The sequence below is a fragment of the Athene cunicularia genome, assembly GCF_003259725.1.
Source record: "Athene cunicularia isolate RWA chromosome 21 unlocalized genomic scaffold, athCun1 chr21_part1, whole genome shotgun sequence".
Lineage (NCBI taxonomy): Eukaryota > Metazoa > Chordata > Aves > Strigiformes > Strigidae > Athene > Athene cunicularia.
This window is the reverse complement of record NW_020799127.1, coordinates 2,554,980-2,582,629: the sequence shown is the minus strand read 5'-3', so window position 1 is coordinate 2,582,629 and position 27,650 is coordinate 2,554,980. Positions and strand designations below refer to the sequence as shown.

General features: G+C 45.5%; 1 protein-coding gene and 1 long non-coding RNA gene across 2 annotated transcripts in view; one reads left to right on the top strand and one right to left on the bottom strand.

Moving 5' to 3' along the window:
* Positions 1 to 27,650, top strand: part of KAZN (kazrin, periplakin interacting protein) — a 166,959-nt gene that overhangs the window by 49,124 nt on the left and 90,185 nt on the right. The gene's annotated exons all lie outside the window — the stretch shown is intronic.
* LOC113487870 lies at positions 14,823 to 25,897 on the bottom strand. Its single transcript, XR_003399861.1, has 3 exons — positions 22,712 to 25,897; positions 17,550 to 17,737; positions 14,823 to 15,103 (listed from the first exon to the last, which is right to left on the bottom strand). It is a non-coding gene; the product is annotated as an uncharacterized LOC113487870 (long non-coding RNA).

Genomic DNA, 27,650 nt, shown 5'->3' with positions numbered 1-27,650 from the left:
CCATAACAGATTCCCTTTCAATGAACTACTGGCAAAGATCCTTGTGAAGGCTCTCTTTCGAATAAATTCTTGGCAGAGCGCTGGGTAATGAGATTTCCATTGAATAAGCTGTTAGCAGAGCACCTTTTAACTCAGATAGAGAGGAGCCCTGGGAGCCAGGAGTCTCCAGTTTGGTCTCTGGTAGTGTCACTGGGCATGTCTGCAGGATTGGGGGTACCCTCACCTCTGCACTCAGGCTCAGGTGGGGCTTGAGAATTCCCCAAAAGTCATCAAAATGTTTTATGGGGGGCGATGGCATGACTACTGAGGGCATGCATTTCTGTCCCTGTGAGCTGAGTGATGGTTCCAGGTTTGCTGTTCGATATGTGAAGTGGGGTGATCCTGAGTATAAACTTTTTGGATAGCATCTCTAGGTAAGTTCTTTAAAACTGATCTTCCCTGTATTTCTGGAGATAACTCAAGTCCTATTCCCTCATCTGTGTCGTTTCTGAAAAGGTGGTAGCAAGTGTCCAGGCACTGCAAGCAAAATGTACCCCTCTCTCCTCCCAAACGTCATTGGCCTGTTATTCCAGCTTTCCATCCGAGTTTGGGATTATGAGTGGTCGGCTTTCATGCTACAAATCTTTATAATGGGATTAAGCGGATAAGGACATGTAGAAAATGATTAGTGCTCTCTTGGGAGCCACTAATGGTTTATAAAGGCCCTCACAGAAGTAACATCTACCGAGTTATGCTGTGCAGGAAGAAACTTGCACTTCCTTTAACGCTTATTTTAGAGAAACTGTGGCTCTTCAGGTAATAAGTATTGATTCCTCAGAGATCTGAGAATTGTCAAGCATATAGATTTAATCAGAAGTGGGATTCTGGCTGTAGTGCGGATAATACGTGGAAAATCACACATTTCATTAACTTTTTTTAGGGGGGGTGAAGATAGGCAGGCAAGATGAAAAATCTCTATTACTTTTCCTTCTGATCCTACACTGTCTGCTGCTCTGCGGGACCAGAAGCAGCATCTTCCAGACAATACATTTTTGAGATAAAATGCCCTCAAATTCCCTTAGGTGAGGTCCTGAGCACCTCTTCAGCCCTGCTGAGACAACCCGTGGGGGCTGTGTTGGGGTATTCCCACGCCAGTGCATTATCTGATGCCAAAGTCTGCAGCAGGTTCAGGGCTCCCCAGTGCACCCCAACACACGAAGGAGTGCGACGGGATGACAGAGCCCCTCCACAAAGACTTTATTTGCCATCTCAAACACCACAGCGACGAGCTCTTTCTCTGAAGGCACCTGCTGCCATCCTGGTCTGCTGTAGATAAGAGCTGCAGGATTAGCTCCCCCCAAAGGGAAACTCTCCTCTTGCTCCGAGGTTTTGGTGTTTCATGCCAGCTGCTCTGTTAGCAGCGAGATCTGCATGCAATCCTGTTTGTGTTGCAGCCAACTGGCATCCTACTCGGATTTAGTATATTCGTGGAGCATGTCAGAAAACTGTGTCTTTTTGAGTTATTACCGGCTGGTAATTACTGCTGCAGTCATCTGGAGGGACAGGTACCCCCTCTTACTCCCCATCCTGATGACTTCAGCAGGCTCAGTGTTGTGTGTGTTTTGAATAGAGATACTCTGTGGAGCTACTGTCATCTTCTGAAGGGAAGGCTGATTATTCCAATTGCATTTGGATATCCTTATGGTTTACACTTTTCAAACAAAACAAACTGTCTGCTTTACAGTGAAGGATGGATGCAAAAGTAAATAAACACACGCGTAACTTCATGAGGAATGAACTGGTTTAAAAGTGAAAAGCTCCCTTATTGGAAACATTAAACTCAAGTGCAAGGCATGAGAAGAGCAAAGGCGGCTAATGGTGGACAGATAACAATAAATAACATCCCTCCAGGTTGGTTCCCTGGTGCTGAAAGCAGCAGCTCCTTGGGGAAATTCTGGACTGCAGGATAACATGGCTAGCAGCCAAAGTAGCCCTTGCTTCTTCAAATGCTTCCTAATTAAGTTCCGACTATTAATCTGTCTTCCTGGGTTAAAGTTCTTGTATGAGATAACAAATTAATGTGAATCATCTTGAGGTAGAGACATGAGGTTGGTCTGATTTGAAATCGGGTATCATCCAGCCCATTTGAAGTGGAAATGGGCTGATTTGTGGCTGAGGCATAGTGAAGGTTTTGGATCTTTTTTTAATTGATCCTAAACCTGTGCAGGCTGCCCTATTCTCCAATGCAATGATTAAGAGTGATTATAGAATTAAGTGGAAAAAAAAAAAAAGATACAGTAGGATGTCATTGCCATGCGGAGATATTCTTGTGTTCTCTGGTTCCAGGCTCTAAATCCTCAGAATGATTCATCCACTTTAATATTTTTCATAAAGCTACTGACATGGCATTGTTATTTGCCCAGATAAATCTGTTCGTGGCTGCACCGTTCAGCTGTTCACCTGCCCTGCACTCCTTTCGAGTGTTGCAGAGAAAGGCATCCTTCTCCATCCATCAGCTGTGCACAAGCAGGAGAAGGTCTCCTCCTTTGGTGAACTTTGGGCTGAGCTTTTTTTTGGAATCATCGTGGCCAAGCTGGTGGATGAAACTCATGCTTGAAATTAAAGATATGCTGGACGCGAGAACCTTGAGGACTGGGGAGATGACAGCAAGTGTGTCCACCTGCCCGGCCATGCAGAATACAAGGTCATCCACTTGTTATCGAAGGATCATGGGGAAAACAGGGGTTGAATTCAGGCCATAGCCTGATGGCTTTTGGAAACCCCTGCCCTAAAACCCTTCTGCAAAGGGCCCTGGAAATGAAGAGATTTTTAATAAATGGGGATCTGTTTAGCCTTGAGTGTTGGTGGGGTCAGGGTGACCTTGCTGAGATGTGAACTGCTGTTCCTGGGAGCTCGCATCTTGAACCTCAGCATGATTGGGGGTACTTCTGTCTCGTGTGGGCATACTGAGTCTCTGCCACTGGGATGCTGCTAATTCCTTTCATCTGCTAGGTTCTTCATGACCCATTAGATTATAAAATATTTGAGGCTGGGTCTGTCATCTCCTTTGGTATACAGAGTGCAACAGGAACTGGCTCTCGGAGGTACTTCCTAGGCACAACCATAATAAATGTGGTTAATATAATATGTGAGGGTATAATGCAACTTTTATTTAATTTGTGAGTGAATGAGATAGTTAGGAAGGAGTGATTCAAGTATCACATAGCTTCACGACAAGCCTGAATACCAGGGGTGCTCTCTGTTCTGTACCAACTGCCCCTGCACCGCTGGTGGCTGCATCACGGCAGCACGCGGCTCTCGCCAATGTTCCCATCCTCGGTTCCTCTGTATCCTGCTGCACGAAAAAAACACCTCGCCACACTTTAGGAGAATGTCGAAGTCCAATTTTCTCTAAACACCTAATTTTCTGCCAGGCCAATTGCACTTATTTTCTAATATGCAGCTGTGACACTGTAATGACTTGTAAAGCACCATTCTGGGTGCTCTCCTATGTACATGAGAGGAGTCACGGCATCTAACCACTCGGCTCTGCTTCATCCTTCCCTGACCTAAACTGCTCACAACATCATGCTTTTATCAGGCAAGAGAGCCTCGCAGCGACTTGGTGTTTAAGTCGGATGGCTGTAGTCCATTAGCAACTGCCCGAAAGCTGAGCTCTGCCTTCCAGAGTAGCTGATCCTTCTGATCGGTTATTTTTATTCATCTGAGATTTGACTTGGGAGACTCATGAGCACAAAGATGAACTTTTTTCCTTGGGTTGAATGTGTGGATGGAATTTAAAGCAGGTGAGGATGGAAGCTATGAAAGATCTTGCTGTTATTCACCTTTATTGGGCAACAGGCATGATGTAAAAGGGAGAGGAGGAAAATGCATCACTGGTAATTGAGACAAGCTGCATGGAGAGAGAAACCCACAGAGGCCAATAGAGATTCACATGCTCACCTGGATTCAGAATTCACATAACAAAGCACCAGCAGAGAAACAAAATTAAAAATAGTAAAATGGAGGGGAGGGATTTACATCCACATCTCTGCTTAGAAAATTAGCATTAAAGTATGATATTCTGGGCAAGCAATCGTGATGTCTGGTACATTTAACGGCAGCTTCATGGAGCAGTTCATGGATCTCATGGACACCAGTGACTCTTGTCTGTGCTGCCTCTTAGATTCAGCGAGTTACTAAGGAAATCACAGCAATTAATAACTGAAGAGCTGGCTCCAAAACCCAACTTTTGCTTCCTCACCCCTGCAGTTCAGCCCCAAGAAGAAGAGGGAACAAGTCCTCTGTAGCTCTGGAGGGCAGCTCACGCTGGGGTAACTTCATCTTTCTGGGCTTAGGTGCTCACTAGGAAAACTGCCCACTTCTTTTTTTTTTTTTTTTTTTTTTTTTTTTCCACGGATAGGAGTGAACACTTGGGGTGTCAATGCTGTGCCTGTGTGCAAAACACTTCTGCATGTGCAACCAAGGAGGAAGCTGGAAAGCAATTTTAGTTTCCCTTTATCTCCACCTCCTCCTGCTCTCCCCTTCGCTAACTGAAGTATTCTGCTGAAGGAGATGTGGAGGCAGTTTGGGGGAGGTGAGGAGAGATGGTTTTTGATAATAAGCCTATTGAAGGTTTCATGTGTTCTGCCTAATTCTTTGTTTGCCCTTGTTCTGTATCAACTCAGCAAACACAAACTGTCCGTTTAATTAATGGGCAATAGGCAGTGCAAACAAGGAGCAGCAATACAGAGTGCTGCCAGAGCTTCCCCTCTCTTGCTCTCATCAGATTGCTCCACACTGTCCCTCCAGGCTGGAGCTATATTTTGAATTTTGGAGAGGTATTGGGAGACAAGATAAGATGTGGGGCTGCTATGTGAGGTAGCTTTTAGTTTGCACTGCAGAGCTGTTCACACTGGGAAGCTGTAACTTGGGCATGGTTGGGTATCTCTGTGGTGTGGCACGTGTGGATGTTCGTGATCGTTCCTTTCTGCAGGCGTTTTATTTTGCAGGATATTCTCCAGAAGCACATTGCTATAATAAAGGCAATGGTACCTGGGAGCCAGGCAAGGTATGAGAGCAGTTTAGAATTTCTCTTTATGGACTCCTGCTTTTGGAGTGGAGGGAAAAAACAGGAGGGGGAGATTAATCCATGCAGAGTGCACTGCTCCTCATGCCACCTTGATGGGTAAATAACAAACAGGGGTACTGGGTACAGTTTTCCTGAGAAAAGGAACTTTCAAAGTCTACTTCTTGGTCTTTGGTTTTGATAATTCTTTAGGCTACATCCAGAGTGTCCACCCCCATAATGTCTCCTCAGCTTTAGCCCGAGGTATGATGCAGCTCATCAAAGTGCAGGTTTTAACCAGCCCATTGCAGCAAGCAGGTTGTTTCCCAGCATTGTTTTCCAGTAAAACTGTTTTCCCTTGGTATAGGTTTGTTATTCCATCTGTCCCCATAGTAGGCAATAACCTAGGTCAGAACAAGTCGTTGCTTTTTTCCTCACAATGAATGATCTGCTTTCTCACCAGAAAATGACTTGTAAATCTCTTCTAAGTCAAGTTTTTTTTCCTTTTAATTGATCCTACAGATCACTGCGTAATTAAAATTTTTATAACTTTAGTTCATAATAATCTTTTTTTAAAAAACCAAACTCCCTCCTCTGCTGAGTAACTCGTATGACTTAATTGCCTTTTAGTACTTATTGACTCTGTGGCCCACAGGAGACTCAATCTAACGGGGCAAAACAAAGCTTGAAAAATGTCCCTAAATGTGTGCGTGTTAGATCTCACCCCCGGAGTTGTTACTGTTCTCCCAAGTAAATAACTTGGGCAATTACATGTTTCCAGATACGTGCTGCATTTGCACGGACAGCACATGTGAAGATTGCTGATTACAGTAGGCTCACACAGTTGAAGACGGGTTTCTATCATGAAAATCCCCCTCTCTTTCAGAAACTGTTAAAACGCCATTAAAGGCAGCAGACAATTAGTGCTCTGACTCCGAGTTAGTTGTTTAGATGTAGCAGGATAATTCCCGGTTGCCAACAGAAGTTGGCAATTTCTTTGGTTTTGAGGCGAACTTTCAGCATCTCTTTGTTTCATGCAGCACTACTTTCCTCTCTGAGTAGTAAGAGATGATTTATTGGATGTCATATCAAAGTCTTGAGGAGATCTAAGGTGAAACTTCAATAAATTAAGTATTTTTCAAGATCACAAAGCTACACGCAAAGCTAAATAGCCAAAACAACCCTGGGTTTGCTGCCTGCAAGCTGTTGACTCCCAGAGCGTCAGTCCCACGTAGCTTGCTGTTTAGATATCCAGGAATGTTAATAAATGATATTAGAGGTGAACCGCCCTGGGGTGGATGTCCCTCTTGGAGACACCCAGGGGTGACGTTTTGTTCCTTACAGCCAGCGTGGCTTCTGTATCTGGCCATTGGTTTTTGCTATCTCTTTTTTCCTGTGAAAGTCCTTATAGTTCAGTCACTTCTTGGTCTTACTGGTATAAACTGAGCAGATTGAATTATTTATGTCTGGGTGACTCTTGAGTGAGATTTGCAGGATCAGACCTCAAATATCCTATCTCTTCCTTTCTAACATATCTGTACCGGGGCAATATGTGCCTGCGATATTCTTGGTGGGTTAGCAGGGTGGCAAATTAAAACAAAGGAATCAGTGTACTGTATACATGTCGAAGGATCAACCTCTTCCTCTGTGTGCTTGTACATACAGATTAGTTGTGTTACAATAAATCGATGTATTCCATTCCTACGGAGTTGCTGGAGGTATCTCAGGACTGCGGGGATAAAGCAGAGGTTTTATCTCTCTTTCATCAGTGAACATTGCCAATGATCGATTAGACAGTGAAATGTTCAGGACAGCTTTTGATTATCAGGTCTTCAGCTTCTTAAGCCTCTCTGGAGTGCACTGGGGCTGCCAGGGGCACTCCAGCCACGAGCATCTCTTCCCTTATTAGTGCCGCAGGACCGAGGGCTTTTATCCCTCTCTGGGCATGGCTCAGCCCTTCAGCATCGTCTGCGCCGAGGGCGTGGCGTTTCTCTCATTCCGTCAAATCTGAGGCACGCTGCAATTATTGAAATTAAACAACTTGAAAATATCTCGGCAAACAGTACTGATTTGGAATTAATCACAATTTTAATTTGACAGAAAGCGATCCCGCTCTGCTCATTGTGATTTCTCCTCTCCCCACCCACGCACAGAGCCTGCTGCAGGGTGTCTGAGGGAAATGAGACGTACAGCCTGTCCTGCCTGGTAAAAGCCTATTTAAGTGATCAGCCATAGACTTGGTTGGAATATTAGGCAGTAAAACAGGTTTTCTAGAAAATGAGATTGCCCCCGGCACTGGTAAATCCATTCAAAGATTCAAGGAAGTCGAGTGGATACGGTGACATTTGGGAGGCAATAGATATTTTTCTTTCTTAATAATTCGTACACCGAGAGACTATAAATTAAATAGTTTTCAAACACAGGACACGATCCTGCTCTTGTCGTTGTTTTGTACCTGCTTCAGTCTCACTTACTTCATAGCTTTTAGTATTGCAAGAGAAAACTTGGATGTAATTTCTGAAATAACATTAAAATCCAATCTTCTTCCTTGGTATCTGGTAGGGTCGATGCACATGAGAAATGACTGGCTCCACTCCATCAAAAAACTGATGTTTTAATGGTGAGGGGAAAAGCAAATGAATGTTTTACCCTGGTCAGGCAGTGACAAGGACGATGCTTTCGGCCTTGGACATCTCTCAGACAGGATTCCCCCATCCCGGCAGCGCGTTTCAAATGCCTGTGATAGATCTCGATCCAGGTTGGCTGATTTAAGGAAACGCTGATTTCTCTGAATGAGGTAAGATGGGAGATCTGTGCAATGTGTGGTTTCAGTAAATTAAGCGTTACAAATGCTGCCACCACCCATCCCCCCTTACATATGTTCCTGCTTTCCCCAGTATTAAAAAACAAATAGTCTGCAAAGCAAAACTGTCTTGAATCTCATTGCCTCCTCTGCCGCTTCACAAACGAGGAGAAATCTTATGGGTCGTGTCTACCAACTGTACGTTGCTGGTACTGGCTGTACAGAATAGGACCATAATAAAGAGATTATGCATGTTCATACCTAGCGCTTGCTAGATTAGCTTTTAAATATTTCTTTTTTCCAAGAGGAAGAAACAAATAAATGACGTGCTCTTCCCTGGGGCTGCAACAACTGTTGGGAGGATTTTGATTACTGTTGGCTGTGTTGCTGGTGAAGATGTCTGTGATTAAATATTTGGTGTGGGGCTTGAAGAGGTGAATCCCAGCAGTGGCAGAGGATGCAGCGATGGTGTTCTTGCAGCCCTTGGGCAGCAGTGGGAGGTGAGTCTGGGAAATGCAGGATATTTCCTTTTCTCTCACCCAATACTTTGTACAGAATTGGGAATAAAGGAAGATTTCCCAATGGTGCCGAGCCAGGACTCATGCAGGGAGGAGAGCAATTGGTGCATGGGTGGCAGGAGCAGACAAAGGAGCAGGGACTGACCTCTTGGGTGTCAGGATAGACGCAGAAGGAGGTGTGAAAGGCAGCCCAACGCTGAAGCCTTGCATAGGGGTGAAAGTAGCTGCATCCAGGCGTTACCCCGTCTTGCCCTCCGTTACCATCTTGTAAATCAGGAGGAGCTTTTCTGGCTTCAGCAAAGAGCAGACTTGGCATCCCTAATCCTTCAAGGGAGGATTGATGCTTGAACAATACTGGCAGAGCACATGGCCTGATTTTGGGGAAGTGCTGAAGGTAACTGGCTTCAACTGAAATCCGTGGGAGCTGCAGGTGTTTGCATCACTGATTCAGACAGAGTAAGAAATAGAGCCTCCCCGTGCTGCCTGGCTTCCAGGAATATTAAGAGGCTGCTGTTAAGCAAACTGTTACAGCGTCGTCTTCAGGGCACGTGCCAAGTTTCAAGCCTGGTGCAATCTGAGAAGTGAAGATAGAGAACCTGGGAAATTGAGATGCATAATAGAAGCACTGACAGATGCTTAACTGAAATATTTTCAGGCCTTGATGGCAGGATAATTTTGTGTATCTGACTTTATTTTTAGAGTTTGATTGATAGTTGCAAAGAAGGAAGAGGAAAACTGGAATCTTTGTTCCGAAGGAGTCTGCAAGACCAGGTTTCCTGTTGTGCCATGTTACAGTTACTTTCAATATGATTCTTGTTTCTGATTAAAATAATTCAATGTGTTTCTGCAGCCGGCGGGAGGTTGAAGCAGTTTGTGCAATGCGAAATGTAATAAATGTTTCTGAAGGCAGGGAAAAATATTTAGCAAATCTAAACTAGAGTCAAGTCCCGTCTCTCTTAATTTGACTAAACAAGGCAGTAGATAAGGCTTTGGCTTTTGCAGAGCAGGAATTTCAATTACTTGCAGGAAGTTTTCAAATTAAGAAGGAGGCTAACAATGACAATCATTTCCTTAGGTTTCAAGTGCTGCGATGTGATGATCCAGGATTTAGAAGTGATTAAAATGATGAAGAACTCCATAGTCCTTGCCAACGCCTGTGCACCCCAGCTATTTATGGCAACAAGTGCTGGGGGAGCAGGATAGCATCCTCTCCCAGCAGCTGACTGCTACTGGTCTGGTGGTGTGCGTGAATTGTTGGTCCCTGTTAGGATTTCAGCGAGGGCCTATGCAAGCAGAGAGGAATCGTAAAGAAAAAGCTGGCAGGAGTAAAACATCAGCCTGTGAAAGTAGGTCGTCCCTCCTGCAAGCCCACTGCTCTGCATGGGCAGACGTGTGGAGCGGCCGTGGGGCTGCTTGGGCATGTCCGTGTTGGGGAGGGGACTATGGGAAGGCAAACGCAAGAAGCCTAGAGGCAGGATAATTCTGGGGGTATTTTGTATTTTTCCTATAGCACATTTTCATTCTTTCAGACCTCTCGTCATTCCTGATGCTCTGCTCTGGGTTGTCCCAATTTCCTTACAGCTTTCTTAATGTACCATGTCAGAAGTGGGTGGCACAGTTCAAGCCAAGTTCTCCTGCAAGAGAAGCAGGGTGGATCTAAAAGTAGATGTTTGAGGGGAGTTTTTATACCACTGGACTTAAGGACCCACCTCTGCCTGTGGCCTGACCCAGCCACAGGAGGGAGGCAGCCAACAGCCTAATGCCCACTCCGGCACTGCCAGGAGGTGCCATCTCCAAATGTGCTGGTGCCTCCAGAGCCTCCTGGCCTTGCCAGGACATCTCAGATGCTTTGATCTTTCCAGGGAAAAACCAAAGGCATAAGATGTTCTAGGTGGTTGCAGCACCAACCTTCTTTCATTAGTAGAAGCTCAGCCCAGGGAAAGCTGCTGATCCCACAGACCCTCTGTGGAGGCTTGATCCAAACCTAGGTTCTAACCAGGGACCTCATATTGTGAGGTTTTGGCCTGCATCTACATTAATAAAGAGGCTAAAATAAGCCTCAAATATTCTTCCAAGAAGTTAAACTTGAGCCATCCTATTTAAGAAAAAAAATATTTTTTTAAAAAAAATCAATATTTAAGTTGAAATAGAAATAGGGCTTATTCTATAAAAGCTGCAGTGATGGGATGTTTGAGGAATGTGGATTATTAGGTCCAAAAGCCCCGGTTAGTCTGCCTCGGTTCCTCTGGCTGCTCCCAGCAGCTTTTCAGAGGGCTGAGATGGTGCAAAGGGATGAAAACAGGCGGGAGGCCGGGGGAACCAACGGTTCTAAAGGAAGAAGGTTCATCTCCCACCAGAAGGCCTGCAATTAAAAACCAGTTTCTCTGTTGACAGAGGAGCTGCATCTTCAGATAACCCTTGGAGACTGGCGAAATAAATCTAATTGCTGAACGAAGACTGGCATCTTGCAGAGACGAGCCAGCAAAGACCTCATCAGTGATGTTGGCCAGGGTACAGAAATAACCACCACGGGGCAAACGTGGGTCTGTTTGAAGGGCACAGCTTGCTCAGCCGGAGGTGTTGTCACAGCTCAGGGTGTCAGGCAGCATCCGTACACAGCCCTAAAACCTCCCTGCAAAGGAGCTGCTGCTCCTGTGCTTTCTTGGGCCTTCAGACTCCTTTTTACAGGAGTTTTAAGAAAATCCACAGTCACCATAGCAACTGCCAGCTCTGTGGCACGTGTGGCTTCCTGCAGCACATGTGGGGACTAGGTGCCTTCAAACAGGGGTGCTGGGCTCAGCACCCTAGTAACGACTGAAGCACTGCCCGCTCTCACCCCCCGAGCCTTGCGAACTGGCCAGCCCCGCTGGGGGGGATGCACTCAACTGGGACGTTGCCTCTCTTTGGTATCGATGTGGTGAAGGTTTGGGTGCCCATAGCACACCGAGATGCAAGTTCTCACTGTTAATGCACTTTATGCACCAAATCCCTGTTGTGTTGTTGCTATCCTTCCGCATTTGGCTGGCTTGGGCGAGTGGGAGAAATCATTATTAATTGTTTTAGCATCCACTCTGGTGGACGCCTGTATGGAAAGGTCTTATCTCTCCAGTGACTGACAGCTGCTGGCAAAATGCGTTTTTGGGGGGCTTTTCCTTTGAGAAGTCCACCTGCCCTACTTCAGAAAATAGTGACATATATTTGAGTGAGCCACCAGGCACATTGGTTTGTCAATCAAAAAAAAAAAAAAGGTAAAATCCAATTTAATTTTTTTTAATGGCTCCTTTCCATAGAAATTTTGCTCCTAGTTATAGCAAAGATCTATTTTAAAGGAACAGAGAAGAAAAAGCGAAGAGCAGAAACCTAGGTGGCAGACTGTCTTTGAAGTCTGGCTGCTCCCATCTCTGTGGCAATTGGAAATTGTTCTGAAAATGGAGATGGGCCAACCTTTACCTGCCCAGGTACCACAAGTCTCATTGACCCAACTGCACAGGTGAATGCTGAAGCTTAGAGAAATGTGTTGACCAAGTTCAGTGTCACAGGTACCGGGGGTTCAGAAAATTAACAGAAGTTAGGGAAAATTTGGGATGACACTGAGAAAAGTATGCATTAAGGGTTGGGTTTTTTTTTGTGGTATGCAAAAATGCCATTTCTTTTTTTGTGGGAGATTTAAGTGTTATTTTTCTCCCCCTGTATCTTTCTCCTTGATTGTTTTATCGCTCACTTGAAAACCCCTTTTTAACTTAACCCCTCCTCCCCACACATCTGATAGAAATCTATTGATCACCCGCACTAGTCAGTGGCACTTGAACCAACAGACAAACCTGAGAAGGAAAATAATCCTGGGCTGTCTGAATAGCCAGTTCCTGCTGAAACCGGTGAGATTTGGGTATCCAATTCACTTAGACTCCTCCTCCTCTTTGCAAATCCCAGCCTGGTTGCTCCCAGCAAGTCTATCCCACGCCAGACTGAGCCGTGTTGGCAGGCACGGGGCTCAGCAGAATAAATTACTCGGGCTTGTCAGCTCATTCCCCCCAACTCTTTGCAGGGATTTCATTATTATTGGGGAGAGGGGAGTGTTGTGCTCCTGTAACCACGCCGGGTTTGGCCTCAGTGATTATGTGATTATAACCACAGCAAACATTTTGAATAAATATTAAATAATCCTACAAAGTCAGACCTTGTTAGCACTGGCAGCAGAAGCCGAGCAGCTCTGACAGTGTGAATTGAGAGCGCGGGGGGGAGGTTGGTGCCATTCAGCCCTTCTAAGGAGCGATTCACGATGTGCGAGCCAAGGGAGATGCCTCCTGCATAACTAAACGGGTTCACTGTGCCATTAGGATTCATGGGGCTGCGGGGAGTCACCAGGACCCCTCAGTGGGGGCACCCCACTGATCTCCCCTCCAACTTGCAGCAGCAGCAGGGTGGGATGGGTTGGGAATTTTGCTCAGTTGGCCAAGAGCCCCTGCTTTGCCTTCTCTTTGCATTTACCAGCCCTTGGGACCCCTCAAAGAGCCTCCCTTTCAAAACGGACAAATAAACCAAAACTGCAAAGATAATAATTAGAATATTATCATGGATAATTATCATTAGAAAAAACTGGGGTCTTGTTCATTTCCCGCCCTTTTCTTTTGAGTCTGTATGAAATCCCCCAAGGGCCAGCTCAGCAAAGCACCGAAGCGCCTATGTCAGTGCATCCCTAAGGGCACGTGCCTACAGTAAGCTTTGAGGTACGATTGCGGGTAATAAGAAGGGGGTGAGAAACATCTGCTGGTAGACCGGGATAGAAAAAAAACCCCATGAGATAAGGCAATTGCTTCCAAGAGGATGGCTTCGTGGTCGTGGCGTGGCCACGCAGGTGCTGGTGACCGGCGTGACATGGTGGCCTTGCCGGGGGAGAGAGGTTGTAGGGGCTGTGAGCTACCCAGTGTTTAATCTGGATTTTTTATAAAGCACAACAGATTCAGGCTGGACAGTAGGCAGCTTCCCCAGATCCAGCATAATTGGCTTTTTAATCTGCTCAAGATTCCTGAGCTGGATACCGACACTATCTCCTCCTTTTGATGAGGGTGGTACAAAAAGAAAAAGGAAAAAAAAAAAAAGGCACATGATGTGAATTTATTTGCATCTTCCAACAATAATCCAGTCATTCTGCCCGGGAAATGTGTGTCTTGCTTAATGCCCCTTTATGCAGTTTTTTTATGATGCCCAAGAGTTTATTTATTTATTTACAGATTTATCTGGCAGAGGTGGAAAACAAGAGGCAGAAAAACCCTTTCCAATTTTATAAAATTTTATTTTATTATGTTTTATTTCGTAATCAGTGATTTGGCTGGGGGTCCTACCCTGGCAGGTGGGAAAACGCCAGCTCCCCAAGCCCCAGCTGTGCCACTGCAGAGAGCCATTGGAGCTAGTCCCGAGGCCAGCAAAGCAATTGCATTTCCTACGGCAATAAATGGCAGTTGTCGGGGCTGAGTGCTTCTACCATGCCTTTATTGCCCAGGTTTGCCCATTCCGGCACAGAACGACGCAGGAAACAGCCCTTGACGCTGCTCCTGGTTGGGGTCTGATCCCCAGCTCTCCAACACCCAAAATCTGGGTATTTACTAATCATAACTAAAGCCAGGTAACAGTCAACACTTTGGCTCCATACTGAGGTATCTCAGTGTCCCAGGCAGAAAACTGCACTGTAATGTTTTTCCTTTTTTTGTATAAATTACATCTGGAAAACGCAGAATTGTTAGGATTTTGAAATAGGTGCCTTATTTCAACTTTGCTTGCTAGAAACGATGCTGTTGCACAGTGTAATTACATAATAAATTTGTTAGAGGAATATAAAGCCATAAAAGCAGTGGTAATGGTTTGCAATTTAATAGCTGAATTGTAAATGAATTTTCCTATAGCAGCTTTAATGTAGCAGGCTGCTACAATTAAGAGAACATTCTTTGGGGTGCCTTTAATTTTTTGTTGTTGTTGTGAAGTTCAGTGTCATTAATTCTCTGGTTTTAAAGAAGCTGTACAGTTAACCACTTCAAGCCATAAGAGACAACTTTAACCTCCTCTGCAACCAACAGAATATTGTCCAGATAAGGTGGTTTTTAGCCCATTTAGCACTTGAATTTTCTTATAGTAGCTACCGTGGAGTTGTGCCATGTACTGAGTTTATGACCTTCATCTCCTTTCCCTGTTACCTTCCATCTCACTGCCATGACGTGGTGGGAAGCAGAGGGCTGAGCCACGCTGTTTGCCTTGGGCAGCAGAGACACCCTAATTGTAGCATTTAGCTTGTCTTACTTGTTTGCTTGATAAAAGAAGATATAAATGGAGGTACGTGGGTATTGCAGTGCTGCCTGTGCCCACCCTCCCCAGCCTCGGAGCTCTCTCAGCAGAGGGGATCCCTGCTTTTGCTCCTGCTGTGAGGATGCTCCATCGCTCGATGGAGCCCCGTTATCCCTCCTTGCATGAGCTCTTCCCCCTCTGCAGTGCCGATTTCCTGCTCTTCCCCTTTCCAAGCCTCTGGATCTCAAATGCCATTCAAAAGCAGCTCGAGCTTACTTGGAAACAATTTCGTTTGAGCGGGTGCCCCTGGCCCCAGGCCACTGAACCTTCAGGCGGCGGTTTCAGTGACAGAGTCCCCAGTGCTGGTTTCTCTTGGTTTGCCTCATCAGGTTCCTCTTTTGCTTCTCATGTTCGCCTAATCGCAGCTTTCCACTCCAATACAAGCATCACCTCGGTGGCCTCTGTTTGAAAGAAACACTCTGAAATAACATATCCGATTTGCTTGCAAGCATCTTTGGGGCAATTTAAATTTTTGATAATTATTGATGGCATGTAATTACGTTGCCAATAACACCTGCTATTTCTATAGAGGAGCAAGGAACTGTTGCACCGTGGTGTGTTGCAAATACAAATTGACATAGGCAACCCTAATCTGACTGCGGTGGGTGATAATTAAAAGACACAGTCCTATGTGAGGGCCAGGGAAGCTGATGGAGACCTGACACTGCTCCCGGGGGGCAGCTCTGAATCCCCTCCTCCCAGCAGTGAATCTAGAAGATAGTGCATGTCCTAATGCAATTTCCTCTCTTGTGCATCCTTATTACTGTGACTTGAGCTTCAATTTCAGGGCTTTTTTTGTTCATCAGCCCTTAATAGTTAGTAATTTGCTTGTGCTCCAGTCCATGGGTGCAATCCCCACTTCCAGCAGGGATTCGACCTTGCAGTTATTCCTCCATAATCATAAAAAATTTGCTCCCTCATTGCATTCTAGACTGAGGCAAGCAATAGAGAAAAATAATTTAGCTAAGATTGGTCTGAAAGTGTGCTCTCAACGTGCCTCCTCCCCTTCCCCCAAGACTAGGAATGCAGGAATGCTGTTTGCAGGCTCTCCAAGGAGCTGCTCCTGGATGCTGGATCATGGCCGGAGCATTGGGATGTGGCAGCTGTCAGCTGTTCCCGTCGTGGCCAAGGGACCGAGCAGCCAGTTCCTGCCCACTGTGCTCGCTCGCTCGGGTGGAAGGTAGCTGGGAGATGCTGCAGCCCTGCTGTGCCCAAAGGCTGGGACAACAGGCTGGAAACCATCCTCTGCCTCCTTCCACCCCCTGAGAAACAGTTTATCTGGCATCATACAGCAAAATCCTCTCCAAAGTCCCATGCACAGTCAGTGCTAGCTCAAGCAGGGGCAGCCTGCGTCTTGCTGTGAGGCCTGCGGGGTGCAGATGATTTGTAGGGTGCTACATGACGCAGCAAAACCGGGGGCCCCTACTGCAGAAAATGCCACCCACCTCTCCCAAAAAACCCAGAAACCTGGAGGTGTCTTTGGAGCACAGTGCTGCCTTTGAGGGATGGGGAGGTATTGACCGGTCTGGTGAGCAGGGATGTGATTCCAGCTCCGCTGTCCCGCCAGGAATCTGCCGGGGAGTCAGCGCCATTGTGGGCAGCAGTGGGTGCTGCTTTCGGGAGCATTTATAGATGCCAGCGGGGAGCAGGGGAGGGTGGTGGAAACTGTAAGAATCCATTGTAAACCCTAAAGGCACTGCGAGCGTTGAAACCTGAGCTCCCGAGTGAAAGCTGGAGTCCGTGCCACAGGACTTCAGGCAGTGAAAAAGCTCTGACAGGGATGTTTCTGATGAACTTTAAATCCCTGACTCTATTTCATATATCCCGTACGAACACGCCCTGTGCGAGGTCATGACTTCTGATGGATACACTGCAACTTTCTCCATTTTCTTGGAAAAATTGCAGAAACATTTGGATCTTTCAACCCTCCACCCCGATGCTTGTTCTTGACCTTGAAATTTGCTACCTGCCATCTCGCCTCTCTTACGTGACTGAGCCTGGTTGAACTTGTCACACGTCACCATTTGTGTGGTGGGGATGGAGGTGATTTCTGTGAGCCTGGGACAGTGCTTGTACAGCACCCAGCACAGGAGCATCCCAGCCTTTTTACCTCACAAGTGCTCCTACAATATAAATATTTAAGTATAATAAACAATTATGATCAAGTTTCTTGGGTGACTGCGCACAGCAAGTGAATTTAAAATTCATTTCCCATGGGTATTCAGGCTTCAAATTCACTTTCTGTGAATGTTCATGCTAATAAAACTCCATTGCACAGAAAGAGAACACAAGAGAGATGCAAATATGACAAGGGCAAATTTGCTTAGGAGTTCAAATGAATATTCACCAACTTTTTATTATTTTTAAGTAGTCATCCCTATTTGCTATAAAAAGATTATTTTATCTTTACTCTCCAAGCTCAGTGAAGCATTTATTTCTGAGGTATAATATATATTTCCTTGTACTAATGGGAAGTTTTGTTACTAGCAAGTAAGTAGTACATTTAAAATGTACTTTATCTTCAGGAAAAGTCTCTACTAAACCCACATGAGTTATTACCATCCTGATTAATATCTGTATTTCAACACATAGTGCAGTTTAAGGCTGGGTTTTTTCCAGTAAGCCTATGGGATGTAGGAGCCCCTGCTCCTGCTGAACTGCAGGGTGGGTCAGAAGTGAATTCCCTTACTCTCCTATATAACCTCCCTTCATAACTCAGTCGGGCTGTGTCCTCACAAAACTAAACCCACCCAAGCAGGCTTTCTGTGCTGTTTCAGTGGCTTGCTGCCGAGCTCCCTGGTTTTCCCTCTCTTTAAAGCTGCGGATTTCAGATCCACATTCTTACACCATTATTTTCCTCTGATTTTTCTTGCTCATCTTTCATCTAGCGCTGCCTTTAATTATGATGATGCCGGAGATGCTTTCTCTTCACACAAGCTAAGCTCACGTTTGGAAGGACTTGGGGGTCACCGTGTCTCCTTTTTGCCTAAGGCAGAGGTAGCGCTGTTTTGACATCTTCGTTTGATTTCCGTCCTAGCATTGAAAGAGATGCAAATTAGCAATAATGAATATTTTCATTAGAAGTGTCTAGACATTATATCTGAGAACAGGATAATGATGATGCTGCTTTCTATAAAATAGTCTGAAGTAGACCCAGGCCGCTTTATTTTTTTCATCAGAAAAGATAACGTTTATTTTTTTTTTAAATGTAATTTAATGTAAGTGAAATTAGGGTAATTGCTAATTATGTAACTGCAAATGAGGCAGATCTTTATCTTGAGGCAAGCTGGTCTGGTGCAGATCATGAACCGTTAGTTTTAATGGGGTGGCATCAGAAGGCAAGAAAATCAGCTCAACAGTCTTAAGGCACTTCTTGTGCTTGTTCAGACCTTTTGGATAGCGAGGGGCATGAGGGATGGAGCATCACCCCCTCTCACTGCAAGTCTGGCCTAACATCTACTCCGGGAGAACAAATGTGGATGTTACAAAAGGTATCACTTGTTTTTTTTCCTTGTCCCTTTGTCTTGCACCATGACAGAGCGAGCTCCTCACCCACCAGCCCTGTATTTCCCATGCCTCAGCTCACATCTTCTCCATCAAGTTTGAGATCCCAGATTTTTCCAGCTGTCCACCCCTGGGCCTCAGGCAGTATGACAAACTGTACTCAACCCCCAACAAAACTTCTTCCTGGGGTTTTTGATGGGGAGAGGTTTTATTTTTCTGTATGCACTGGAAGGAAGTTAATAATAAAAAAACCCGTCCTAGAGCCGAGCACTGCATTACGAAGTCACTAACTTTATAGGATAAACACATTACCCTCATACAAGCTACAGTATGTGGGTATTGGAAAAATCAAATACACATGAATAGCTCTGTAGATACCTATCTCTGTACCTGTAGAACCTACTGACAATGAACAAACATAAGAGCTTGGCAGTTGGCCTGCTCTGTTTAATTGCCATCGATAGGTTCTATACGTATCACCTTCTGAAAATCCCTCTGCCAACGCTCCTGCCAGCTTTAGTGATTTGAGTCCTGTCCTGAAGACCTTTGGGGTGATGAACATGCTGGTTACCCACAGACCCTCCTGCAAGCACTGGAGCTTAACAACATGTTTAGATTTTTTCAAGGAATCCATCCAGCTGTGCTTTTTAAAATTATTTATTTAGCATTTTGCATCCTTATTTTTTTCAGACAGTCCTACGTATCTGTCCTGGCTTTCTCTGAGACCACCCGTAGCATCCCCTCTCTAATGAGAACATCAGCTTTCGCTTGGATCCCTTTGCTCCACCAGGACTTCACTTGAAGGCATCTCCCTTTGCTTTGGTGCACCAGGCTTGGGGAAAACTTCCCTGCTTTCGTGAAAAGCTATTAATATGAATAATATTAACATTAGTAAGTCTCACCTGAGATAGCTGAAGGGCTAGGAAATGCTTTAGTCCTTTTCTCTAATGGAAGACTGAGCTCCTCTTGGTGTGTGGCTGATGACCAGTGTTGTCCATCTGGGACTGGGGATTGCTCCCAGTGGCAGCTGGGAATCAGACAGAGGGACCCGGGCCCTGCTGCGGCAGCTCATGGCTGCTCGGCCTTTTCTCCAGTTCTCCCCTAAAGTGTAGGAACCTGTAAGAAAACCCTGGCAGCCTGGGCACTCTCCCCAGGCACAGGCTGTTCTACGGATGGGGAGATGCCGCAGGCTGGGAGGTGGATGGGATGGGTGCCTGGCTGCATGGTGGTCCCCCAGGGAAAAATAAGAAAAATCAGAAATAACGGGAATAATTTTAGATTAACTGCCATATATCAGTAGCAAAGTAAAATGCCCAAGGAGCTGACAGCACCTCCATTTGATCTCTGCCATGAACCGACTTAGAGTCAGAAAGTTTCAAAGGCTGCTAATCGCCTCAGTATTGATTTTATACTGAGACACTTTATCACACTTGTATGTTTGGTGTGGGATTTTTTTGGTTGGTGGTTTGTTTTGTTTTGTTTGTTGGTTTTTTTTTAAGTAATCTATGTCAAAAGCTAAATGGACTTTATTAGAAGAAACATGTCCCCTGCTCTTCCATGGCTGGGTGTTACACTGGGGTGAATCAACCTCCAGCAAATTTCATTAAAACCTCTTGTTTAGACAAAACACGTGTGCTAGTACAATACCTAAAAAGTGAGGGGGGTTTGTTACCATTTTTTGGTTTTGTATACTGCACTAAAGTAGAAAATATGCTGAGCCATTTTGAGTCAAGATAGCACAAGCAGCCATGCCCCCATGCTTACAGCTCTGCATTTTCTGGTTTTTAACCCTAGTCTCTCCACCTCTGCCTCATTAGTGTAGGGGCACTACAAAAATTGCCCAGCACAGGAGGACTCACGCTCCTCCCAAGTGTGGCACTGCATGAGAGTACCAATACTACTATTTTTTAGGCAAGAGGTGAAGGAATTTTTCCTTGTATAACTGGAAGGGCTTGCTGTGTTTTATGGATTGCAGCAGGTGCCCTTTTCCACTTTGCCATAGCACCTCTTCACACCCATTTTCAGCCCATCTATGCCTCGGTTTCCCCATGCTGTGAAAGGAGGTCTGCAGTATTTTCCTACCTAACCGAAGAAATTAAGTCCTTGCAAATTATCTGATATAAAGGGATTTCTCTCAGTCCTGAAGAAGTGCTGTTTTTCACAGAGTAGATGTCTGCGTTATGGACAGTTAAGGAGACGGCCCAATACACTCCAAACCCCAAATGTACAGAATCAATTAATACATACTGAAGCCTTAAAACATGACTATAAATCATAGGATGTGTATATTTATGACTGTTCCGTTTTTTCAGCTGCCTTCTCAATGCTGAAACTTTATGTATATTTTTAGAGCTTTCATCGTTTAGTGGGGAATGTAATTGTAAGTTTGTAATCTTATGCAATACAGGATTAATCTACCCTGCTGGTAGCGTCTTGAAAAAAAAATAAGAAAAAAGGAAAAAGAAGGAAAAAAAAATGGCTAGTTTTATTTCCCAGCCACATTCTTTTGTTGCAAAAGCAGCTGGTTTGCCAGTGAGGTGATCCCCAAGCCAGGCATGCCCCTGCATCTGTGCTGCTGACAAAACAAGGGAGGACGATGACACACCAGAGCATGCTTTCTGTCGCTTGAAACGGAAGGGAAGGATGCTTTGCCTGGGGTAGCCTTGTAAGAATAAATTAAATTTCACTCTTGTCTGGATTGCCCTGTATGGTCCCTGAAACACCTGCAGGAATTTTGTGGCTGCCAGTGTGCACCCTGGGGGGCAGGTGGCATGCTAAATCCCCTCTCCTTTTACTTTATGGAGCTCTCCACTCCTGCATTAATCTCAGGATTATTTTAGAGGCCTGAGCCACACTTGAGATTTTATCCTTTACTTACTTCACTAATATTATAGTCCAAAATTCCATTTGTCTCTAATATCTTCCTTTTCCAGGATGCTCTAGCTGACTCTTCCCATTAACTCTTCCCTGCAGACCCCGTTTCTAGTTTTCTGGTGAGGGAGGAAAGGGCTGTTCTTCCACTGGTTTTGCTGATGGTATTTATCGCCACAGTGGAAATAAATGGGTACAAATGTTTATTCCTGCCTCCTGCACAATTTAGGACACGAGTCTTGCCTGTAATCTGCCAGGTTAAAGCATCTAGAGGGTCATGAAAATTCAAAGGCGTCTGAATTTCACCGTGCCTCTCGCTAATGTCAAATCTTCATAGGAATTGACTTCACAGGACAAAGAAACTGTCAGAGGAATGCTGATGCTGTATTAATGATAGGGTACATTGACCCACCCTGGTGTGTCATCATTGTTGCCGAAGGAAACGCAGAGGCAACCCATAATCACCTTTCCTGTATCTCTCCCACTAACACCTAATTTAAGTATGTATTTGGCTGCTGATTGATCACAGGATTTTCTTCATGGCACCTATTATCCTGCTATCCAAGTGCTTCAGAATCTCCCTATTCATTTAAGTTTTTATATGATCCTTATAATAGTGTCTGAACAGCTGGTAAATTGTGTCTGCAAAGCAAATGTCTCTGCGGACTTCCCATTCTTCCCTTCCCAAGAGGACAGATGATATCTTGTAGTAAGTCGGTAGGACCTGATCTCCCAAATCAGCCCTGCAGTTTTGCAAAACCTAACCCCATTTTTCCCCTCTAATTTGTAACAAGAAAGGGACGGGGAAACGGCATTTTGTACAGACTTTGCCTGAAGTTCTTTCTCATTGCTCCCTGTTTCTCTCTTCCTTTATGGAAAGCTATTTGTGAAACCCAAGCAGTTTTAGAAAACTGGCACACAGACTTCACCGCTGCTGCCAGGTGCGTAGGAGCTGTGTGTCCATGTCTGGGTCCACACTCGCTCTCCTCGCTCCTGCGAGTGCATTGCCACTGGGTGCTGCTGAGCTGTTTGTAGTCCCCAGCTGCATTCCTGGGTCTCCACGTCTTGCTGGCATTTCACTCGCCCACCCACCACTGCCAGAGGTCCTGGGCTTTGCTGAGCCACGGCCGAGCACCCACGCAGCGAGCACAGCCCCTGCCAGGCAGCTCAGCTCTGAAAACACCCGGAGGGACCAGCGCTGGAGCTCGGAGCATCCTTCTGCATCCTCCTTCTGGGCAGCGGCTGGCTGAGGGCAACGGCTGTGGACCGGCTCAGACCAAGTGGGACCTTGCACTTGGTCGGTGCTAAAAACAGCTCCTTAGGGATAATTCAGTCCAAATGAAAAGAGTTTTTGCAGCAAAGTATAACCAGGCAGCTCTGCTCACGCGGATGCACCTTTGGGGCTCCAGAGCTACAACACCTGTGTAGGCACGACCCAGCAAAGCTGCTCCTCAGTGGGGAGATCTGGGCTGGAGACCACCACAAAATCAGAGGTGAATTACCACGAAACCATCATCACTCGTGCTTCTAGATGCCATGAAAGGGAGCACTTGATGCATAGTTTGCAGCGGGGGATAGTTAGAACAGGAGGGTGGACCACAGTTAGATTTTTGGCAAGGTTTATATACTGACCCGTGAGATGAAGATGAGGTCATCCTGGAAATAGCTGTAGCATGTCAACCACGATTGACTGTGAGTTTTAATGGCTTCATTCACCTTTCAGTTGCATGGACCAACCCGGGCCAGGTGGGAGATGTGCCACAGTTTATATCTCTCAGATGACAGACATCAGTGGGGACAACCTCCCCCAAATCTGCACTGAATCCAAACAGTTTTCAGTTAAAGCAGAGACCTTGGAACTCCTGCATTTAACATTCATAAAACTGAGCAGTAATCAACTGCCCACAATAGTCAAGAAAGCAGAACCCCCAGAATATTAAAAGTTTTGGGTATGTTGCAGCGGGAGCTCATCACTGACACCAATACCTGCTTGTGAGAAGCTGGCTGCTGACGTCGTCCCCATAAACACTTAAATATAGGCAGAACGTACCCAGATTCATTAGATTGCTGTAATTCATTAAACAAATGTTGGGTTTAATAGAGCTGCATATAAAGACTGGTGCCATAGATGCGCTCAGCTGTGAAATATGCTGTGGAAGTCATTTGTTTGCAAGGGGTCTAGAAATCTGCTTCCTATTAACGTAAAACAGGTTCACTGGAGAAAAATCTCTGGGATCGCATTTTTCTCTCAATTATCCCTTCTCAGTGGGATTCCTCAAGGTTTGCGCCGGGTAACTGAGCCTTGTCTAAGTTGGGGGGGTTGGATCTGGGGTTTGTTTTGATCCATTAAACTTGTATCTTGCCGCGGTGATGTAATTCCCCCGGTCCCAGACACTTTATAAACATGAATGGGTTTGTTTTCGTGGTCCCAAGGGACGTGCAGCACAGGAAGGTCACTGGGACCCTTTCACCTGCACAGAAACAGAGATGGGGAAACGTGTCACTGCAGCATCACGTGGAAAACCAGGATATTCACCCACATTTTTAACCCACCCATCCTTAGCTCTGTTTAATCTCATTTTAATAACTTTTTAACTAAAGCACTAGTGTACCAGCTGCACTGCAGCAGTAACACCTCAGCAAGGTTTGTGTTGAGATGCTGCCGTATACTCCAGCTGAGGAAGAAAAGAGTCGGTGCTCAGTATTTTAAGGGGGAGAAGGGGGGGGTCAAATGCAGTTATAAATACACAAATAAAAATGTGACCTTTGTAGCGGAAAAAAAACCACGGTAGAGATTAACAACTATTGTAACTTGGATGGAAATTACTTCGCAGGGATGTGCTACAAGAGACTCCTGAACCCGGGGCATGCTGTGCTTTTTCTGGTGGTTGCTCCTAAAGTTTGCTGGTGTCTCGGACTGGATTTTGTTGGTGAGCTTTTCTTTGGGGATGAATGGCCACCCAGATGTCTCTGGTGACATTTGGAAAGGGCCAAATTGCCACTCTTCACACCGCAGCATGCCAGGGTGTAACAAAATAGAGGCACAGATCAAAAATCCCATCTTTGGTGATCTCTCTTTCCAGTCACAGAAGGTGGGTTTTAGAGGACGTGCTGAAAAGGAGCTGGTGACACTCACGGCCTGGTTTTCAGCTGAGAATTGTTACTGTAAGCAGAGATACATAGTGCAGATGAGAAAATAATGTAAATATACCAACAGAAGGCAATTATTTTTTTTTGGTGGAAGTGAGACACAAGCAGATAAAAAGCGATCAGCAGAATTTACATAAGCCTTCACCATCTCAGAGGTCATCATTCTGCAGGCTGACACATTGAAATTCATTTTTATTAAATTCTGGCTGATTATTTAATTGGAAAAGAAAGGATTTAATTGAATCAAGTCAAAGGGCCGTATTAGATTACATTCATCCTTAACACAAAAGGCCTTTCCCATTTAGTTAAACTGGTTCCTTTGCATATTGTACATATTAAACTATAAAAAGTGGTAATCTGAATAGCAAATTAAAGTGTTTGGAAGGCCTGAACAGTGTCTGCGTGCTACTCAGCCCTTTTTGATCTCCCAAACCATCTCATATTCCCTTTACTGCACTCCTTAGGTTGAAACAAGAGCAAAGATGATGAGCAGTATTCTCAAATCTTCATCCATGTTTGTGCCATCCACATATTCTTGAGAAATAGCCTGCCTGGATGTGATGCTACTACTACAATATGTTGCTCAAAATTGAGGTTTTTTTTCAGGTTTTCAAGGCTGCTCTTGCACCACCTGAAAAGATGCTGAGTGTAGCTAAGGCTGAATGGAGATTTGGGACTTGTTGGTGTTGACTCAGGTTTCCCGTGTGTCCTTAGGAGACATTCCCGACCTCTCTGTGCCTCGTCTGCGTGGCCAGGGACTCCCATCCCTTAGGGACACAGATTTGCTGCATAGCTGTCAAGCGCCTGGTGAAAGCTGGAATTAAAAAAAAGAAAAAGCAAAGTAATTTTGGGAAATAATACGTTTCTAATTTTGTCGATTTAATTAGCTCTTAATTTAATTTTTTGTTAATTCAAAACTAACAGAAGGAAGGGAACGAGGCCCAGTTCGTTTCCTAATGCTTCATTTCATCCCAATTTTGAGGATTTCAGCAAAAAATGGGAATGGGAGTCAGCACAATCCAAAACCGATCCTCAAGCATCGCACTCTGAATGCACACCCTGGCGATATTTTTAGTCCTTCTTTCCTGAAAGCAGTTTTGTTGGCGGAGCAATGACCAGGACCTTTCCATGGTTTTGGGGGTGACCCGTATCTCCAAAGCAGGCTGAGAGCGCAGGCGGATTTGGGGTTGGGAACGTGTCGGGGTGTGGGATGGAGAGCCAGTGCCACGGGGAACGTCTCACCGCTTGAACTGCAGGCGGCCAGCAAACCCCAGCACCCTCACGCTGGAAATCCCTCTGCTGCCCCGTGCTCGTGCCTGCCCCACTTGTTCTCTGCCAGGCTCGAGCTCTGCCAGCTGATATCTCGGGGTGGCTGCGACACTGTGCACTTTCCAGGCGGAAGCTTGGAGAAATCAAATCCTGCTTTGAGAGATTGAAATCAATTTTAAATGGACCCAGCTGTTCCTTAGTAAGGATGGGAGGAGATATGGGGAAGGGAAGAAAATCTTTCAAGATATCTTCAGGGGAATCTCAAAAGGACTTAAAGTAATAAGGAAGATTTTTTAAAGCAAGGTTATTAATTTACAGATGAGTCCACAGCCATCTTTAAGAAACATATTTTTTCAAATAGCACACGCACTAATGTAGAAATTCTCTTGCATCGGTAAATTAAAAAGATTCCAGCGCTGCCAGTACAGCAACTCAACTAGTCTATTATTAAGGTTAGATTGAGTAAGAAGCATAATTTGGACTTTGCTTCAGCAGCCGAATGTGTTCTTGGAAGGCTCAAATCAGTTTTAACCTGATTTTTTATGATAAAAATAATGTGCCTGCACTTTAAAGCTGAGTTCCTTTCTGCTGAAGCTTACGTTTTATTCAAGAGCAGTGACTAAGTTTTGCATACATGGTACTGCCAATTGCACATTCAGGTTATCTGGTTACATACATAATTCTCTCATTTGCAAGCACAGTTTGCAGCAAATACTCATGCAAATTAGGCATGAAACCGGGCATTTATCTTGATTAGAATTCAGTTTCTATATATACTTAAAAAACTTTATCTCATTCAGGGATGGCTGCATAGGTGATGAAGAAAGAATTTCAAAAATCCCATTTATTCTCCTTGCGAGTTATTTGTCTGCCCTTTGGGAATTCATTAAGGAAAACAGACCTTTCCACTGATATTCCAAGTGCACTGGCCCAGCGCTAACGGTTGGGTTGCAGACACTGCTGGAAACTCTCAGTCAGAAATAACTTTCCCTTGAAAAAGCCACTGTATGGTTTATCTGAATACTAGATTTTCTTTGTTTTACAAAATCCTTTTACGGATTACAAGGTCTAGGTGCCACTTGACAAGGACTCGTTTCTTTTCAGTCTTGGAGAGCTGGCTTGTATGCACGATCCAGATCAGGTCTGAGGCTTTGGGGGGGACCCAGGCTGATCTTAGTGTTATTTTTCAGCAGACTGACATGACGGATTTACCTGGTTTCTGTTCCTAAAAGCTGCCTGGGGACACCACATGCCAAACCTCTCTGCTTCTGCAGAGCCACATCCCAGCACTCCCTGGGGACTGTCACTGCGTGGGACAGTGACGTGCTGCTGCTTTATCTCATGTCGAGCCTCTCCCAGAGTCATCTTTGCAGCTCTCTGGGAAGGGAAGCCCTTTCTTACCGTTTTTACTGCATTTTGGCTAAGGTCTCAGCAATGCCAGCGCTGATGCAGAAGGAGCATCCTGAAGTTCAAGGAAATGATCTAAATTCTCGGTTTGTTCACCCAAAAGCCTGAATTCAGGCAAATATCGGTGGGTTTAGCAAATCGTACAGACACAGGCAGGACCGTTTCTCCCTCCTTCCTCAAGGGTTGTGATTTTCTCTGTCTTTCCTCTTCCTCACCAGCCTTGGCTCCCCGCTGCGCTTCCCGCACCCACCCACATTTCCGCAGGGCCCCCCAGGCTCCCACCCCGCTGCCATGGGGGCTGCTGCCCACATCCTAAACCCCATTTGTGAACTTTTAGACAGACGTGGCTCAGGTCAGAACCAAGCGGCGCTGCTGCCCGCAGCTTTGGGAAGCAGGGATGGTTCGGGGAGGCGCAGCCACGCAGGACGTGGTTTCCAGAGCAGCATCATTTCATTTTGGCGGGGATGAGACCTGCGTGCACGGCTGCGTCGGTGAGGATGGCAGCTCCGCTGGCGTGCTGCAGCCCAGGCCCTGCCAAGCACACAAGCGGATCCCTCCGAAGCATTGATAAGGCACAGGGAAACATCAGCGCTCCCTCTAGCAGTCAACAGCGACGATACCAAATAATTCTCGATTTTTCACCCTGGGTTCATGCCACATGAACCGCCAGCGTAAGGACCTTCACATTAACCACTGCTACAGCAGAGGCAGCGTACAGGTTGCTCCCCCCCTCCCCTCCCCTCCC